The sequence below is a fragment of the Nicotiana sylvestris genome, chromosome 12 (genome assembly GCF_000393655.2).
Source record: "Nicotiana sylvestris chromosome 12, ASM39365v2, whole genome shotgun sequence".
NCBI classification, from domain to species: Eukaryota; Viridiplantae; Streptophyta; class Magnoliopsida; order Solanales; family Solanaceae; genus Nicotiana; species Nicotiana sylvestris.
The window spans coordinates 32,333,843-32,346,953 of NC_091068.1; positions in this window are offsets into that span (position 1 = coordinate 32,333,843).

Genomic DNA, 13,111 nt, shown 5'->3' on the forward strand with positions numbered 1-13,111 from the left:
AGAGCTTTTGGAGGGTTTTGAAGAAGGATTCAAGGGGAAACTTGTTGAGGTAAAATTTTTGAACATAATACTCGTATCTATAGTGAATTTCAGTTGATTAAACATGGAAATTGAAGAGATTAGGGGTGAAACATTGGGAATTTAGGGCTTGAAATTGGAAAGTTTAAATTGGGGATTTGATGGGCCATTTGAGGTCCGATTTTGATGATTTTGGTATGTATAGACTCGTGAGAGAATAAGGATTCTAGTGTTGTAATTTTTATCGGATTTCAAAATGTGGGCCCGGGGGTCAAGTTTGGCCAATTTCAGAACTTTGAGTTTAATTTGATAATTTTTGTGTGGGCTTTGTCCCTTTGGAATGTATTGATGATATGATTCTGATTTTGGATAGATTTAGGACGATTTGAGGTCGAGTCGAGAGGCAAGGGCATCGCGGAGTAGATTTTCATTCGGTTCAAGGTAAGTAACAATTGTAAATATAGACTTGAGGGTATGAAACCCCGAAATTTGTACTATTTTGATAAATGAGGTGACACACATGCTAGGTAACAGACGTGTGGGCGTGCACCTGTTGGGATAGTGACTTGGTCCGTCTCATGGCAACTAGAGAGTTTCATATTTTGATAAACTCTATATGAAATCTATGTGTTTAGAAATGATTCTGTTAACTTGGGCTAAATGCCATGTTTGGGGCCTTGTGTTGTACTGTTTGGATCCGCATGGGTATTTTACTATTATCCTCACACTGTTTTGATTTGAAAGCATAACCTCAGTCATGATTTTTACCTGATTATTGTTTGATTCAGTTTCATTACTCTACTTTCAATTATATGAAAACTGTTTGGGCTAAGTTCCCTGATTTTTCATTGAAATGCCCGAATGGCTGTGAGGTTGATACTGAGAGAGGCCGCGAGCCGGATGGTGAGGATTATATATTTATGGATCAGACTGCACGCCGCAACGATATGTAATCGGGCTGCACGCCGCAACGATATGTATTAGATCGGGCTGCACGCTCGACGATATAACGTTTGGGCTGTAGGAACCCCTCCGGAGTCTGCATACCCCCAGTAAGCGCAGTCGACTATATATATTTACAGATTGGGCTGCACACTGCAACGGTTATTATTATGAGATATCTATTGAGCAAGAGTGCTGAGTGTGAGCGTTGTTTGATGAGATTTGAGTCACGAGTGACTGAGAGGCTTGCCCGAGGGGCTACATATATATGAGTGATACTTTATCCGATGGGCTTGTTTATGAAATTACTATTTTCACTCTTCTTTTACACTGAGCCTCTATTGAAAAATGTTGGACAAATATTTTAAATAACTTTCATTTGAACGGGAGTTTTTACGAGATGTTCGGTAATTAAACTACGGATTTGACTTTGATATTTATATTGAGATTCTCTGTTAGACTATGTATATGATTTAAATGTCGTCTCTGCACTCAGCCTTTATTTACTTTGGTTACTTACTGAGTTGGCGTACTCACGTTACTCCCTGCACCTTGTGTGCAGATCCAGGTGCCAGGACATCTGAGTGAGAGCATCCAGCAGCTTCTGAGTATTTTTTTCCGGAAATAGCAAGGTAGTTGCACGATGTCCGCAGCCCTGCCCTTCTCCATCCTATCCTTAGTATTATATATTTCAGTTTTATCTTGTATTGAGTAGAAAATGTTGGACAGTATCTTAGTGGCTCATGACTAGGGACACCAGGATCATGCAGTATATGATGTATTTGCGTATTTTTGTTCCGCTTATCTTGATATATTAAAAATGAAATATTTGTGATCATATTTGATAAAGAAAATGAATTTACAAAAGACCTTTATGTTGTTAGTGTTGAATCGACTGGCCTAGTACTGTGATAGGCGCCATTACAACCGGGGTGGTTTGGGGTTTTGACAAGTTGGTATCAGAGCATAGGTTACATAGGTCTCATGGGTCATGAGCCGGTTTAGTAGAGTCTCCCGGATCGGTACGGAGACGTCTATACTTATCCTTGGGAGGCTGCAGAACCTTTAGGAAAAACTTCACATTCTTGAATTCCTGTCATGCGAATCTGTTGATTCTGGTAACTGAACTTCTGTTATTCTATTTTCTCACAGATGGTGAGGACACGTGCTACCGGTCAGGATGGACGACCACTAGTACTACTAGTTGGGGCCACTAGAGGCTGAAATCACGGTCGAGGCTGTGGTTGGGGAAGGGGTGTAGCCCGCACAGTAGCTAGGGCAGCACCTGCAGATCCACCAGCCGCCCCAATTCACCATCAGGTCCTAGTTGTGGACGCTCCAGCAGGACCAGCTCAGGCACCGATTGTGCTGATTGTTATTCCAAGCCTTTAGGAGGCCCTGGTCTAGATTCTATCAGTGTGCACTGGCCTGGCTCAGGTGGTATCAGTTACTACGACCGCAACTACTTCTCAGGCCGGGGGAGGCACTCAGACTACCGCCGCTCGCACACTAGAGCAGGTTGTGCAGGGACTTCAGACACCGGGGGCACCTCCAGCCTAGCCGGTTGCACCTGCTCAGGATTATATGGTACCAAATATGCTTGACGACATGTAGCGTCGATTGGAGAGGTTTGGTAGACTTCAGCCTCCGACTATCAGTGGTGCAGAGGGCGAGGATGCCCAGGGTTTTTTGGACAAGTATCAGAGGATGCTTCAGACCGCAGATATTTTAGAGACCAGTGTCGATTGGAGAGGTTTGGTCTCGTTCACTACTTTCCAGTTTTTAGGAGCTGCCTTTACTTGGTGGGAGGCTTATGAGAGGCGTATGCCTGTTGATGTAGCGCCCCTTACCTGGCAGCAGTTTTTCGCTCTCTTTTTGAAGAAGTATGTGCCTTAGTCTCGCAGAGAGGAGCTGCACATGCAGTTCGACCAATTGCGTCAGGATGATATGACTGTGACACATTATGAGATGAGATTTCAGAGCAACTCGTCATGCTATTTGGTTGGTTCCTATGGATAAAGAGAGAGAATCAGGAGGTTCATGGATATCCTTATATATCAGCTTCGGATTCTCATGACCAGAGAGAGGGTGTCAGGTGCTACTTTTGAGCAGGTTGTTGATATTGCCCGGGAGATTGAGTCAGTTCATCACCAGGAGCGAGATGAGAGGGATGCCAAGAGGTCTCGGGGATCTGGTAGTTCTGGTGGTGCTCTTTCGAGGGGCCAGTTTCAGCACGGGAGAGGCCGTCAATTTATACATGCTCAGTCAACTCACCCAGTTCATCGTGGGGCATCATCGGACCATAGTTCTCACACTTCTCATCAGGGCCATTCATCACTTAGTGCCCTTCCAGCCTAGAGTTCGTCTCGTGCTCCATCAGTTCAGGGCTCTTCCGTACCAGGATTTTCTGCTAGTTATCCCGGTGTTAGGGGTTCCCTTCAGTCCCCGTCCCCCGCACCAGGGAGTTGTTATGAGTATGGAGAGTTTTGGCATATGAGAAGGCAGTGTCCTCGTCTTCTTAGGGGTCCATCTCAACATAGGAGTCAGCCCTCGACTTCAGCTCCAGTTACTTCACCACCCGCCCGAGCAGCTAGGGGTAGAGGTCAGTAAGCTAGGATTTGCCCTAGAGGGGGAGGTTGATTCGGTGGTGGTCAGTCCCATTTCTTTGCACTCCCAGCTAGACCAGATGTTATTTCTTCTGGTGCTGTGGTTACAGGTATTGTCTTAGTTTGCCACAGAGATGCCTTCGTGTTATTTGATCCTGGTTCCACTTTTTCATATGTGTCATCATATTTTGCTCGTTATTTGGATATGCCATGTGAGTTTCTTATTTCCTATGTTCAGGTATCTACTTTGGTGGGCGATACTATTGTTGTGGACCACGTATATCAATCGTGTGTGGTGACTATTGGGGGTCTGGAGACCCGAGTGGACCTTTTGTTGCTTTGTATGGTGGACTTTGATATGATATTAGGCATAGATTGGCTATCTTATGTCGTGCTATATGGATTGTCATGCTAAGACAGTGACGTTGGCTATGTCGGGTGTGCCACGGATTGAGTGGCGAGGTTCGACTGATTTTGTTCCAGTAGGGTGATTTCATTTTTGAAGGCCCAGCGGATGATTGGGAAAGGTTGTCTTTCATACTTAGCCTTTGTGAGGGACGTCAATACGGAGACTCCTACCATTGATTCAGTCCCGGTGGTGAGGGACATTCCAGATGTGTTTCCTGCAGACCTGCCGGGCATGCCACCAGATAGGAATATTGACTTTGGTATTGATTTGGTGCCGGGCAATCAGCCAGATTCTATTCCATCGTATCGCATGGCACCAGCGAAGTTGAAGGAGCAGCTTCAGGAACTCCTTGATAAAGGGGTTTATTCGGCCTAATGTGTCGCCTTGGGGTGCGCCTGTTCTATTTGTGAAGAAGAAGGATGGCACGATGAGGAAGTGCATTGATTATAGGCAGTTAAATAAAGTTACAATCAAGAACAAGTATCATTTGCCTCGTATTGATGATTTATTTGACCAGCTTCATGGAGCGAGAGTATTCTCCAAGATCGACCTCCGGTCAGGGTATCACCAGTTGAAGATCAGGGACTCGGATATTCTTAAGACATCTTTCAAGATCCGATACGGTCATTATGAGTTCCTCGTGATGTCTTTTGGGCTGACTAATGCCCCATCAACATTCATGCATTTGATGAACAACATGTTTTGGCCTTATCTCGACTCGTTTATGATTGTTTTCATTGATGATATTCTGGTGTACTTGCGTAGTCAGTAGGAGCACGCGGAGCATTTGAGGGAGGAGAAACTTTATGCAAAGTTCTCCAAGTGTGAGTTTTGACTCAGTTCAGTGGCTTTCTTGGGGCACATGGTGTTCAGTGAGGGTATTCAAGTTGATCCGAAGAAGATAGAGGCGGTTCAAAGTTGGCCCAGACCGTCCTCAGCCACAGAGATTCCCAGCTTTCTTAGTTTGGTAGGTTATTACCATCGGTTCATTCAGGGATTTTTATCTATTGCATCACCCTTGACCAAATTGACTCAAAAGGGTGCTCCATTCAGGTGGTCGGATGAGTGTCAGGCGAGCTTCCAGAAGCTCAAGACTGCCTTGACCACAACTCCAGTGTTAGTTTTGCCATCAACTTCATGTTTATATACAGTATATTGTGATGCTTCTAGAGTTAGTATTGGGTGTGTGTTGATGTAGGAAGGTAGAGTGATTGCTTATGCTTCTCGTCAGTTAAAGCCTCATGAGAATAACTACCCTGTTCATGATTTGGAGTTGGCTTCCATTGTTCACGCGTTGAAGATTTGGAGGCACTATCTTTATGGTGTGTCTTGTGAGGTGTTTACTGATCATCGTAGCCTCTATCACTTGTTCAAGCAAAAGGATTTCAATTTGAGGCAGTGAAGATGGTTGGAGCTGCTAAAGGACTATGATATCACTATCTTGTACCATTGGTGGAAGGCCAATATAGTGGCCGATACCTTGAGTAGGAAGGCGGTGAGTATGGGTAGTGTGAGCACGTGATTTTTGTTTCGCACGACAATCGCTCCAAAAAGAAATAAAAAAAAAAATTGGCCCTGCTGTACAATTTTTGGATTTCTGTGCGGCACCTTGTTGTTTTATTTGTGACTTCGGCCCGTTTTTATTTATTTACTTCATTAAAACAAAAATTCAAAAAATATGTGTCCTGCATAATTCGAACCGTAATCCAGTCATTAAATAGAAAATCATGAATAGGCATCTTCGTCCGTGATTTTATTTTGTTTGACTTTACCTGTTTTGAAATATTTTAGTGTGTGTGCAAATAATTGTATTGAGTGTGTATTTAATTTTAATTTGATTTTTTGGCTTAGTTTTGTTTTAAAATAAATAAGAAAAAAAAAAGAGAAAAAATAAAGAAAAGGACCCTGCCTTTCCGGACTTGGGCCAATTTATTAAAATTGGCCCAAACAAACAGCCCAAGACCCAGGCCTGCCCGGTCCAGACCACCTGATACCCAGGGTGTCCAAACGACGTCGTTCGAGTCGTGCCTGATCTGGGCCGTTGATCTCAGAGTGATCAACGGCCAAGATCAATTCCCCATAACCCACCAATAAACCCGATCCGTCTCACCCGGACCGACCCCAACCCTCAACACTCGAAACGACACCGTTTCATTTAAGACCATCAGATCCAAACCGTAGATCTAGATTGATCTAACGGTTGAGATCAACCCACCCACTAACTATATAAGCCTAGATCCTTACCCTGCCCCCCTATCCAATACCCCAGCCTCGTCGTCTTCACCCAAACCCACAAACCCTAGAGCCGCCCCTGCACTCTTCACCATGAAAACCGGCGGCATGAACGCCGGTGACCTCCACCTGAACACCATAGAACCCCCATGCCATCCTGAACCTAAATCTACCAACCACACACTTCGAATCACCCCCCAGGTCCTCGAATCTTCATTTGAAGATTCGAGTCAAAACTCGATCTACACCAACCAACCCCAGCTTCATACCAGACACTCCCCGGACCCTCCTCGTGACCAAACCATACTTGGTTTGGTCCGAATCTAACCAGGGAAGCACGAATATTAGATCTGAGTTTTGAAACCACAAGGTCCCTCGTCACTGGTTCAAACCGGTTCAAACCAAAGAGGTTAAGGTCTGATGGACTTTAATCAAAGTGTTTCTCATTTGAGAAACACTTCGATTAAAGTCCGTTCAGCCTTAAGAAAGTTTGTCCGAGTCCGAGTTTGAGGTTTTGATTTTTCAAGATTTAAGGTGAGTTTCTTTCCCTTCTTTATTTGTTTTGGCCCATTTGATTGTGTTAAAGTCTGTTCATGCTTTGATTTTGTGTCTTTGAATTTTGTCAACCGTGCCCCGTCCATTTGCCTGAACTTATGTTTGTTTGAATGAGTCTTTCCATTTGTTCTGATAATGTGTATGTAAATGTTGTGCAAGTAGCTGATTTTCAAGTTTGGACTGACTAGTTGACTCCTCGAGTGTATTTCTGCTTAGTCAGTATAATTCGAACCATGTATCGATACTGTTTAAATGTCTGATTTTTGGCTACGATTGTGTATGTTAATGCTAATATAGTCGAGTCGACATGTGTCGTCAATTAGTTTCAACTGTCTGAACAAAGTAAATCGATTTGCTTCTGATGAACATTTGCCTTGAGTCAATTAAGAACCAGTTTTTGCTTACTTATAGATTGTTTGAATTGATCAGTTAATGTAAAAAGGATTGTTTATGTTTAAATTCTGAATTGGAAGGCATGTGCACTCGTGCACAGCATGTGCATTGGTGCACCTCATGTGCCTTGTGCACAGCCTGTTTTTCTGCATTAAGAAGGCTTTAAAGTTTTAAACAATTTGACAGCATATGCTGTCAGATACATCCTATGCCCATACTTTGCTTTAGTTTAAAGAAGTATTTAAACCTTGTAAAAAGTTAAATCTGCCAGGGAATGTTGATGGGGTTTAATATTTAATTAGCTAAAGTTGGAATTGAGAATGGAAGGCACATGGGAGGGGTACTGGGATATTCTAAAACAGGCTGTTAAAAAGGGTTAGTGTTTAGGCTTATAAAGAGGAAGACCTGGGATATACAGAGCAGACGGAACCTGGAAGGAAAAAGAAAAAAGAAGGAGACTGTGAGGAATTCTTTGAAAGAGAGAGGAAGATATACAGACACTGGACCTTGAAAGCTGAAATACATACAAATAGATATACACAGAGAAAGGATAGGGCTGATTTTAGGAAAACATAGATAGAGAGAGGTGAAGAGATAGAAGGTATACAACCAACAATCAGAAACTTTTTCCTCCTTTATTATTGGGTTTCAGTGGTTCAAATTGTTCAAATCAGTTCTGATTCTTGGAAAGTCCAGTTTGTGTCTATTAATCGAGTGTTTTTCATTGGTTTACTACTGGTTTGGTCTGTCTGGAGTTCTGATTCTACTCCACTGGGTGTGGCTGTTATTTGGCTTTTGCTTTCTATTGGCCATAGTCGCAATTCTGCACTCGAGCTTGTTTCTTGCTGTATTGCTTTGCCTGCTGCTATTCTGCCCTGTTGCTACTGATGGTGCTGTGATTGCTGCTGCATTCTGTTATCATTGTACTCTAATGATTGCCCTCTTCTTCAATTGCAAATATTCCCAGGTACACAACCTTTGAACCATGTATTGTTGAAAGTTTGAAGTTGAAGCAGATAATAGAGAAATGAATATCAGTTTATATTATAGCATTGGTGTAAAAGATAGTTCGAATGTTAGTTGGGCCTGTATTTTTACTGCAAACTGCAAATATTCTGTATAAACTAGCATACATTCTGTTCAAAGTGAACTGTTAGATAGCATGGCTCAACAGTAATGACAGTATGACTTAGACAGCATGTTTGATTTAGTATACATTCAGTTCAGTATAACACTTGTTTGGTTTAGTTATGACTGTATAACATAGAGCCATGGTAAGCACTTGTATGTATTTTACACAGACCTCTGAATTGACAAATCTATGGTATTAAGTCCGGGATAAATGTATCCCAAACAAACCCTCATGCAGTCACATTAAGAGTTGGCCATGAAGGCCAGCTTTTCCTGTCAGATTATGTGCTCCAATATAAGTTCGATATCGGGTTTCGGTATAGATTCTTTGTTTCGAAATAATGTGATGATTGTTGGGAGAAACTAATAGTCATTTCGAGTTCATTTAGTAGTAATTTTCCTAATAAACAGCCGATTTCGTTTATCAATTTCAAATAGGTTAGAGTGCTAAAATGGAACTTGGAGGTCGTTAAACATAACTCAATATATGTTGTTAGTTTGTTGCAATCTCACTTAGCAAATTAATAAGCGTATCCACTCGATGAAGGCAAAGCATGAGGTGACCCTCACCTCATGAACAATCAATCAGGTAATCAAACAAGTTTAGGTTCGGCAAACATAATAAGGATTCAGTCTGTATTTGTTCAAACAAGCAAAGTTCGGCATCATCCTTCTCTTTAAAGATAAACGTAGTAGAAATGTAGTCACTGTAGGGTACCCTTCTAAAATAATGAGACGAGCCTCGCCGAATAAAAATGCAAATTGCGGGGCCCTCAATAATTGATCATGATAAATACTTAGAATTTGGGACGGACTGTTTAGTGAATTCCACTGCCTTCCCCAAAGATAATAACGCGTTTAGATTCTTTAGGCGCGACTTTAAGTAAATTATATTCTTAAAATCGGGTGCACATTGATGTGACCCAAATTCAAGTCTCAACGGAGTCAAAATGTGTTAACAACTACGGGTGCATTGATTGTGACGTGGTTCGAGATGCATTTTCACGATGTTGCAATTCCATAAAATAAATGATAATAATAAAAGCGGTTTAAACTTAATAAAAGCGCATAAATCACAACATGTATTTAAATCAGATATTTAGCCATTATAACAATTTAAGCGACCGTGCTAGAACCACGGGATTCGAGGGTGCCTAACACCTTCCCTCGGGTCAACAGAATTCCTTACTTAGAATTTCTGGTTCGCAGACTTCATTTGGAAAAGTCGAAAATTTCCTCGATTTGGGATTCAAGATAAACCGGTGACTTGGGACACCAAAAGCCAAACCTTTCCCAAGTGGCGACTCTGAATTAAATAAATAATCTCATTTCAAATATTGTCACTTAAATTGGAAAAACTCCACCCGCGCATTTCTACCCTTCGGGGGCGGGCGCGCAAAAAGGAGGTGTGACAGCTCTGGAGACTCTGCTGGGGAAGATGAGCCAGAACCACTGGTTCAGGGTTCAAGAATTCGAGCTTAGAATAATTGTTATATTTGGCTTTATTATTTGATCTTTATTACATGTTTTTGCATAATGTGCTAAATGCTGTCTTTTACCGCTTTGATATTATCTGAACTTTATATAAACTGTGCCGAAACCCTTCTCTTCTTACCTCCGGGGAGAAGCTCGCTGGTCGAGACTCCCTATTCTGTTAGTGTCTATACCTGAAATAAGAAAGAGGTCGGACAAGTTACAAAGCCGGACGATCTCGCGGGTCCCCGGTACGTAGCCCCCTCCTCGACTCGAGTTGTCCGCTCGGGTACACAGTCTAGAGCAAATACCAAGGTTTAAACCTAGTATAACGAAACTTCATGCCGGATCCCTAGTAGGAACGCTTATTTGCATCATATTGCATTTGACTTAGGGGACTCAACACAGGGGTTGGGTCCGTCTAGGACAGGCAACCTGAAATGGAAAAGACCATCATGCTGCATTCCTATCTGTGTTGTGCATTTATTTGCTTCGGTTCCGCATGTCGACCGGTTCTTAAAAAAAAGGGAAAATAGCAGCGTAGGGGAGATAATTACTTATTTTTGGAAAATAAAACCAATGTCCAAGTAGTGTCAAAACCTCGCCGGAATTTTTCTAAAAAAAAACTGTTTTGTTGAGAGTTGTTAAAAAAAATATATATATATAAAAAAAATTCTTTTATCACTTTCAAAAATCAAAAAAAAAAGAAGAAAAGGTATTTATTTTAAAAGTATAAAAAAAAAAAAAACAAAAAAAAATCGAAAATTCATAATTTAAAAATGTGTTGTTTCTTTTGTAGTACCCCTTTTACGAATTCAGACTAATAGTCCAAATTTTTTTCTAAAAAAAAAAAATATAAAATAAAAAATATAAAAAAAAAATATAGTTCCTTTAATCTTTATCTCTTTTCAAAAACAAAAAAAAATATAAAAAATACGTATTCCTGATTTCTAGGTTTATTCGATTTTTCCTATTTTTACGATATTCCCGAACTACGCCGGTTTGATTCTCACCGGATGTGAGATACGTAGGCAACCCTCGTTGGATTCAACCCCCATTTTGCTAAAATAGCCAAAATCAAAAAAAAATATGTTTCAAATTTTTAAAGAGTCATAAATAAGTCAAGTGATGCTGTTTCGTCATAAATAGCCGAATGTTCCCGCAAGGGACGCCGGAAGGCTAACTTTGCATAAACAGCCACCTTTGGGTCATTTTTAAGGTTTAGTCCAGTTGACCCACACAACCTTAAAATCTTCGTCCCCTAGGCGTTGAAAGGTCGTGTTAGCAATATTGAGTTTCCTAATCTAAAAAAAAAAAACGATAAAAAAGGTCGTAAATGAATAGGGTGACGCTGTTTTGACATGAATAGCCGAATGTTCCCGAAAGGGACGCCGGAAGGCTGACTTTGCATAAATAGCCACTTTTGGGTTTTGCTTAGCATTTTTAGACCCACACAGCCTTAAAATCTTCGTCCCCGAAGTGCTTAAAGGCCGTGTTCAAAGCTTGGTCCCCTCTGTAAAATATTTTGAGTCAGTCATTTTTGTTAAAATCACCTTAATAAATGTGCAGGATGAGCACGATGCAAAATGAACATTTTTCAATAATGACCAAAATCCCTGTCAAGTTACGGCTATGGTGGAATGATCTAGGTGTTGAAGGGCAAAATGAGGTTAAGAAATATCTGAAAGGTCTTGTGGGTCTGTTGGAAATCCAGCCTCGGGGAGATATCATAAGAGCTTTGGTTACCTATTGGGACCCGGCGCACAATGTTTTCCATTTCTCTGACTTTGAGCTCACCCCAACTTTGGAAGAAATGGCCGGATACATCGGGAATACTGAACTTCCGTTGAGGGAAAAATACTTGGTCGCCCCAAGAGTCGTCACGGTACATCGGTTCCTAGATTCATTGAAAATACCTAGAACAGTCCACAACCCGGATCTAGCAGCCGGATTCTGTACTCCATGCTTCATATATGATAGGTACGGTCATGAGGGGGGATTCAATAATCCAATCAACAAACTGTGCAGCAAAGGAGTTCGGCAGAAGTGGGACGAGCACAGACGGGTAGCATTCATGATGATGTTCCTGGGCCTTCTGGTATTTCCCAGGAAAGATGGAAACATTGATTTGAAGATATCTGGGGTCGTCAGCACTTTACTCACGCAAAGTGACAGTACTCTCGCGCCGATGGTGGTATCTGACATTTTTAGAGCTCTTACAGTTTGTAAAGCCGGGGGAAATTTCTTCGAAGGTTGTAACTTGCTCCTACAGCTATGGATAACCGAGCACCTCTGCCATCATTCCGAGATTTTGAGCCATGGTTCCCCGGAAAAGACCCGCATAGAAGAATCTTACACGAGAACCAAAGGGATCATTTTGCCCAAAGGAGTCCTGGCATGGACCTCGTTCTTTCAAGCTCTTACTGCCAGCCAAATACAATGGACGTTGGGATGGTTGCCTGTTGATGAGATCTTATATATGTCAGCGGCTAAAACTCATTTCTTGCTGATGGGGCTTAAGAGCATTCAACCTTACGCACCCGGCCGAGTTTTGAGACAGTTCGGAAGATGCCAGACAGTACCTCATGAGGAAGATTTTAGCACTCAAGCAGTTGAGATAAGTCCTAACGGACAGTTCCCAGAAGCAAAGATTCGCCAAATCTGGAATGAGGGCCAATATCTGAAATCAGATACTTGCGTGCGGGATCGAGCCAAAGGAGAAACGGCGCCTGATTACCTTGCATGGTATAGGAGGGAACTCGAGCATGAAAGGCCAGCTAAAAGACCCCACATCCGAAATTTCACCGAGTCATCGCAAAGGCATTGGGATTGGTTAGCAAAGGAAAGAGGCTATTGTGCCGAAATCAGCAGGTTAAAACAACAAGTAGAAGGCATGAAATACGAGCACAACATGCAAATTGCTACCGATCTGGGAGAGCGGAACAGGTTAATTCAAGAAAATGAAATGCTCAGAACCCAGATCAAACAAATAAGATTGGATGCAGATAGACTACCAAGGCGTCGATCGGACGAGCAGCTGATAAAAGGGCTAAAAGGTGAAATCAGGGAATGGCGAGATGATTTGGAGAAATCTGAAAACATCATAGCAGAGCTCAGGACACAGTGGGATACAAGAGCAGATAAGCATCGCAGGTACCTGATTCAATTGGAAAGCGACCATGAGAAGACTATTGCTAAGATAAAGAGAGAGATGGCTGCACTTGAGATCAAAGCAGCTAATCAGGCCAAGGATTTCCAAATTGAGAGCAGATACTGGTACGACTCAATAGCCCAGATGAAGTTGGAAGTACGGCGACTGAAGCATCAGCATGTACAAGATGCTCAAGTCTTC